Source organism: Arachis hypogaea, chromosome 15, assembly GCF_003086295.3.
Source record: "Arachis hypogaea cultivar Tifrunner chromosome 15, arahy.Tifrunner.gnm2.J5K5, whole genome shotgun sequence".
Lineage (NCBI taxonomy): Eukaryota > Viridiplantae > Streptophyta > Magnoliopsida > Fabales > Fabaceae > Arachis > Arachis hypogaea.
Window position 1 is genome coordinate 28,705,434 of NC_092050.1, and position 7,489 is coordinate 28,712,922.

Here is a 7,489-nt window from a genome sequence, read left to right on the forward strand (position 1 = left end):
TGAATAGAGAAACAGTAGTACTTTGCATTAAATCATGAGGAGCAGCAGAGCTCCACACCTTAATCTATGGAGTGTAGAAACTCTACCGTTGAAAATACATAAGTGAAAGGTCCAGACATGGCCGAATGGCCAGCCCCCAAAACGTGATCAAAGATAGCATAAAACTGATCAAAGATGTCTAATACAATAGTAAAAAGTCCTATTTATACTAAACTAGTTACTAGGGTTTACAGAAGTAAGTAATTGATGCATAAATCCACTTCCGGATCCCACTTGGTGTGTGCTTGGGCTGAGCTTGAATGTTACACGTGTAGAGGTCAATCTTGGAGTTGAACGCCAGTTTGTAACGTATTTCTGGCGTTCAACTCTGGCTCGTGACGTGTTTCTGGCGTTTAACTCCAGACAGCAGCGTAGAACTGGCGTTCAACGCCTTTTTACGTCGTCTAAACTCAGTCAAAGTATGAACTATTATATATTTCTGGAAAGCCCTGGATGTCTACTTTCCAACGCAATTGGAAGCGCGCCATTTTGAGTTCTGCAGCTCCAGAAAATCCACTTTGAGTGCAGGGAGGTCAGAATCCAACAGCATTAGCAGTCCTTCTTCAACCTCTGAATCTGATTTTTGCTCAAGTCCCTCAATTTCAGCCAGAAAATACCTGAAATCACAGAAAAACACACAAACTCATAGTAAAGTCCAGAAATGTGAATTTAACATAAAAACTAATGAAAATATCCCTAAAAGTAACTAGATCCTACTAAAAACATACTAAAAACAATGCCAAAAAGCGTATAAATTATCCGCTCATCACAACACCAAACTTAAATTGTTGCTTGTCCCCAAGCAACTGAAAATTAAATAGGATAAAAAGAAGAGAATATACTATAAATTCCAAACTATCAATGAAACATAGCTCCAATCAGATGAGCGGGACTTGTAGCTTTTTGCCTCTTGAATAGTTTTGGCATCTCACTTTATCCATTGAAGTTCAGAATGATTGGCATCTATAGGAACTCAGAGTTCAGATAGTGTTATTGATTCTCCTAGTTCAGTATGTTGATTCTTGGACACAGCTACTTTATGAGTCTTGGCCGTGGCCCTAAGCACTTTGTTTTCCAGTATTACCACCGGATACATAAATGTCACAGACACATAACTAGGTGAACCTTTTCAGATTGTGACTCAGCTTTGCTAAAGTCCCCAATTAGAGGTGTCCAGGGTTCTTAAGCACACTCTTCTTATGCTTTGGACCTTGACTTTAACCGCTCAGTCTCAAGTTTTCACTTGACACCTTCACGCCACAAGCACATGGTTAGGGACAGCTTGGTTTAGCCGCTTAGGCCAGGATTTTATTCCTTTAGGCCCTCCTATCCACTGATGCTCAAAGCCTTGGGATCCTTTTTATTACCCTTGCCTTTTGGTTTTAAGGGCTATTGGCTTTTTGCTCTTGCCTCTTGATGTTAAGAGCTTTGGCTTTTTCTGCTTGCTTTTTCTCTCTATTTTTTTTCTTTTTTTTCGCTAATTTTTTTTTCTGCAAGCTTTGTTCTTTGCTGCTTTTTCTTGCTTCAAGAATCAATTTTATGATTTTTCAGATTATCAAATAACATGTCTCCTTGTCATCATTCTTTCAAGAGCCAACATATTTAACATTCTTAAACAACAACTTCAAAAGACGTATGCACTGTTCAAGCATTCATTCAGAAAACAAGAAGCATTGTCACCACATCAATATAATTAAACTAAGTTCAAGGATAAATTCGAAACTCATGTACTTCTTGTTCTTTTGAATTAAAACATTTTTCATTTAAGAGAGGTGATGGATTCATAGGACATTCATAACTTTAAGACATAGTTACTAACTACTAATGATCATGTAATAAGACACAAACATGGATAAGCACTTAACATTAAGAAAACGAAAAACAAAAAATAAGAACAAGGAATGAGTCCACCTTAGTGATGGTGGCGTTTCCTTCTTGAGGAACCAATGATGTCCTTGAGCTCTTCTATGTCTCTTCCTTGTCTTTGTTGCTCCTCCCTCATTTCTTTTTGATCTTCTCTTATTTCATGAAGGATGATGGAGTGCTCTTGATGTTCCACCCTTAATTGTCCCATGTTGGAACTTAATTCTCCTAGGGAGGTGTTGATTTGCTCCCAATAGTTTTGTGGAGGAAAATGCATTTGAGGCATCTCCGGGATCTCATGGTGATGAGCTTCATGCGTCTCTTGAGATCCATGAATGGGCTCTCTTGCTTGCTCCATTCTTTTCTTAGTGATGGGCTTCTCTTCCTCAATGGGAATGTCTCCTTCTATGAAAGCTCCAGCTGAGTAACATAGATGGCAAATAAGATGAGGGAAAGCTAGCCTTGCCCCAGGAGAGGGCTTTTCGGCTATTTTGTAGAGTTCAAGGGAGATGACTTAATGAACTTCTACTTCCTCTCCAATCATGATGCTATGGATCATGATGGCCCGATCCACAGTAACTTCAGATCGGTTGCTAGTGGGGATGATGGAGCGTTGGATGAATTCTAACCATCCTCTAGCTACAGGCTTGAGGTCCAGTCTTCTTAATTGAACCGGCTTGCCTTTGGAGTCAATCTTCCATTGAGCTCCTTTCCACACATATGTCCATGAGGACTTGGTCCAACCTTTGATTAAAGTTGACCCTTCTAGTGTAGGGGCATGCATCTCCTTGCATCATAGGCAAGTTAAACGCCAATCTCACATTCTCCGGACTAAAATCTAAGTATTTCCCCCGAACCATTGTAATATAATTCTTTGGGTTTGGGTTCTTACTTTGATCATGGTTCCTAGTGATCCATGCATTGGCATAGAACTCTTGAACCATTAGGATGCTGACTTGTTGGATGGGGTTTGTTAGAACTTCCCAACCTCTTCTTTGGATTTCATGTCGGATCTCCGGATACTCATTCTTCTTGAGCTTGAAAGGGACCTCGGGGATCACCTTCTTCTTGGCCACAAACATCATAGAAATGGTCTTGATGTGCTTTGGAGATGAATCTTTCCATCTCCCATGACTCGGAGGTGGAAGCTTTTGTCTTCCCTTTCCCTTTTCTAGAGGATTCTCCGGTCTTGGGTGCCATCAATGGTAATGGAAAAACAAAAAGCTTATGCTTTTACCACACCAAACTTAGAATATTGCTCGCCCTCGAGCAAGAGAAGAAAGAATAGATGAAGAAGAAGAAGAAAATATGGAGGAGAGGGGGGAGGGGTGTATTCGGCCAAGAAGAGAAGAGAGGGTTGTGTTGTGTGAAAATGAGGAAGAATGGAGGGCTATATATAGGGAAGGGAGGGGGGTAAGGTTCGGCCATAAGGGTGGGTTTGGGTGGGAAATTGATTTTGAATTTTTGAAGGTAGGTGGGGTTTATGAGGTAGGTTTATGGGGAAGAGTGGATGGATGTGAGTGATGAAGTGGTGATAGGGAAGAGAGATTGAGGTGATTGGTGAAGAGTTTTGGGAAAGAGTGTTTATGGGATTGTGTGAAATAGGGGTGAGAAGAAGTGAGTGGAGGTAGGTGGCGATCCTGTGGGGTCCACAGATCCTGAGGTGTTCAAGAATTTACAATCTTGCACCAAATTAGGCATGCAAAATGCCCTTGCACACAACTCTGGGCGTTCAGCGCCAGATTGGTGCTTGTTCTGGGCGTTGAATGCCCATTTGTTGCCCATTTCTGGCGTTGAACGCCAGAACCATGCTTGTTCTGGGCGTTCAGCGCCAGCTCTTCTCCAGGGTGCAATTCTGGCATTCAAACGCCCAGATGCTGCCCATTTTTGGCGTTCAGCGCCAGAACCATACTCTGTTCTGGCGTTGAACGCCAGCCAGATGCTTCTTACTGGCGTTTAAACGCCAGTGAGATCCTCCTCCAAGGTGTGATTTTTCTTCTACTGTTTTTGATTCCGTTTTCAATTTTTATATTTATTTTGTGACTCCACATGATCATGAACCTAATAAAACATGAAAGAACAATAAAATTAGATAAATAAAAATTAGGTTACCTCCCAACAAGCGCTTCTTTAATGTCAATAGCTTGACAGTGGGCTCTCATGGAGCCTCACAGATGTTCAGAGCATTGTTGAGACTTCCCAACACCAAACTTAGAGTTTGACTGTAGGGGCTCTGGTTGACTCTGTTTTGAGAGAAGCTTTTTATGCTTCCTCTCCATGTTTACAGAAGGATGACCTCGATTTTTAAACACAAGGGAGTCCTCATTCAATTGAAGGACTAGTTCACCTCTGTCAATATCAATCACAGCTCTTGCTGTGGCTAGGAAGGGTCTTCCAAGGATGATGGATTCATCCTCATCCTTCCCAGTATCTAGGACTATGAAATCAGCAGGGATGTAAAGGCCTCCAACCTTTACTAACACGTCCTCTACTTGTCCATAAGCCTGTTTTCTTAAATTGTCTGCCATCTCTAATGAGATTTTAGCAGCTTGCACCCCAAAGATTCCCAGTTTCTCTATTACAGAGAGGGGCATGAGGTTTATCCCTGAACCAAGATCACACAGAGCTTTTTCAAAGATCATGGTGCCTATGGTACAAGGTATTAGAAACTTTCCAGGATCCTGTTTCTTCTGAGGCAATGTCAGTTGATCCAGATCACTCAGTTCATTGGTGAACAAGGGAGGTTCATCTTCCCAAGTCTCAATACCAAATAATTTGGCATTCAGCTTCATGATTGCACCAAGGTACTTGGTAACTTGCTCCTCAGTAACATCCTCATTCTCTTCAGAAGAGGAATACTCATCAGAGCTCATGAATGGCATAAGGAGGTTTAATGGAATCTCTATGGTCTCTAGATGAGCCTCAGATTCCTTTGGTTCCTCAAAGGGAAACTCCTTATTGATCACTGGATGTCCCAGGAGGTCTTCCTCACTGGGATTCACGTCCTCCCCTTCCTCTTTGGATTCGGCCATGATGGTTATATCAATGGCCTTGCACTCTCCTTTTGGATTTTCTTCTGTATTGCTTGGGAGAGTACTATGAGGGATTTCAGTGACTCTTTTACTCAGCTGGCCCACTTGTGCTTCCAAATTTCTAATGGAGGATCTTGTTTCATCCATGAAACTCATAGTGGCCTTAGATAGATCAGAGACTAAGTTTGCTAAATTAGAGGTATTTTGTTCAGAGTTCTCTGTCTGTTGCTGAGTGGATGATGGAAAAGGCTTGCTATTGCTAAACCTGTTTCTTCCATCATTATTAAAGCCTTGTTGAGGCTTTTGTTGATCCTTCCATGAGAAATTTGGATGATTTCTCCATGATGAGTTATAGGTGTTTCCATAAGGTTCACCTAAGTAATTTACCTCTACTATTGCAGGGTTCTCAGGATCATAGGCCTCTTCTTCAGAAGGCGCCTCTTGAGTACTGTTGGATGTAGCTTGCATTCCATTCAGACTCTGAGAGATCATATTGACTTGCTGAGTCAATATTTTGTTCTGAGCCAATATGGCATTCAGAGTATCAATTTCAAGAACTCCCTTCTTCTGAGGCGTCCCATTACTCACAGGATTCCTCTCAGAAGTGTACATGAACTGGTTATTAGCAACCATCTCAATGAGTTCTTGAGCTTCTGCAAGCGTTTTCTTTAGGTGAATGGATCCACCTACAGAAGTATCCAATGACATTTTAGCTAATTCAGAAAGACCATCATAGAATATATCTAGGATGGTTCATTCTGAAAGCATGTCAGAAGGACACTTTTTGGTCAGTTCCTTGTATCTCTCCCAAGCTTCATAGAGGGATTTACCTTCTTTCTGTCTGAAGGTTTGGACATCCACTCTAAGCTTACTAAGCTTTTGAGGAGGAAAGAACTTGGCTAAGAAAGCCTTGACCAGCTTATCCCAAGAGTTCAGGCTATCCCTAGGTTGAGAGTCCAACCATATTCTAGCTCTGTCTCTCACAGCAAAAGGGAAAAGCATGAGCCTGTAGACTTCAGGATCTACTCCATTAGTCTTAACAGTATCACAGATCTGCAAAAATTCAGTTAAGAACTGATAAGGATCTTCAGATTGAAGTCCATGAAACTTGCAGTTCTGCTGCATCAGAGAAACTAATTGAGGTTTCAGCTCAAAATTGTTTGCTCCAATGGCAGGGATGGAGATGCTTCTTCCATGTAAATTGGGATTAGGTGCAGTAAAGTCACCAAGCATTCTCCTTGCATTATTATTATTTTCGGCTGCCATCTCCTCTTCCTGTTCGAAAATTTCTGAAAGGTGCTTGCTGGATTGTTGTAATTTAGCTTCTCTTAGTTTCCTCTTCAGAGTCCTTTCAGGTTTTGGATCTGCTTCAACAAGAATATTCTTGTCTTTGCTCCTGCTCATATGAAAAAGAGGGAATAGAAAAATAATAATAATAGGGATCCTTTTTACCACAGTATAGAGGTCCCTGTGTGAGTAGAAGAAAGGAAGAGTAGAAGAAAAGAAGAAGAGAAAATCTGAACTCAGAGAGAGAGGGGGGATTTTTGAAAATAATTTTTGAAAAAGAGTTAGTGATTTTCGAAAATAGTTTTTGAAAAAGGTTGGTAATTTTCGAAATTTAAAATCAAAAATTAAAATAATTAGTTAATTAAAAAGAAATTTTGAAAAAGAGGGAAGATATTTTCGAAAATTAGAGAGAGAGAGAGAGAAGTAGTTAGGTAGTTTTGAAAAAGATAAGAAACAAACAAAAAGTTAGTTAGTTAGTTGAAACAAATTTGAAAATCAATTTTGAAAAAAATAAGAAGATAGGAAGTTAGAAAAGATATTTTAAAATCAAATTTTTGAAAAAGATATTATAAGAAGATATTTTGGAAAAGATATTATTGAAACTAGTTTTGAAAAAGATTTAATTTTTAAAATCACAATTAATGACTTGATTCACAAGAAATCACAAAATATGATTCTAGAACTCAAAGTTTGAATCTTTCTTAACAAGTAAGTAACAAACTTGAAATTTTAGAATCAAACCATTAATTGTTGAAGATATTTTCGAAAATTATGAGATAAAATTAAGAAAAGATTTTTGAAAAATATTTTTAAAATTTTCGAAAATAACTAAGAAAAATGAAAAAGATTTGATTTTTGAAAAAGATTTTGAAAAAGATAAGATTTTTAAATTGAAAATTTGATTTGACTCATAAGAAACAATTGAATTTTTAAAAATTTTTGAAAAAGTCAATCCAAATTTTTGAATTTTATGAGAGAAAAAAGGAAAGATATTTTTTGATTTTTTTGAATTTTTAATGATGAAAGAGAAAAACATGAAAACTGATGCAATGCATGAAAATTTTGGATCAAAGCATGTGATGAATGCAAGAACACTATGAATGTCAAGATGAACACCAAGAACACTTTGAATGTCAAGATGAACATCAAGAACTTATTTTTGAAAATTTTTATATGCAAAGAAAACATGCAAGAGACCAGACTTAGAAATCTTTCATGTTTCGACTTTATGAATGCAAAAATGCACATGTAAAACAAGAAAAGACACA

The 7,489-nt window shown here is 38.8% G+C and overlaps 1 non-coding gene across 1 annotated transcript; it reads left to right on the forward strand.

The window, feature by feature from the left end:
• The first annotated feature begins 5,696 nt into the window (after window positions 1-5,696).
• On the forward strand, window positions 5,697-5,804 carry LOC112752155 (small nucleolar RNA R71). Its single transcript, XR_003176602.1, has one exon. It is a non-coding gene; the product is annotated as a small nucleolar RNA R71 (small nucleolar RNA).
• The last annotated feature ends 1,685 nt before the right edge of the window (window positions 5,805-7,489 follow it).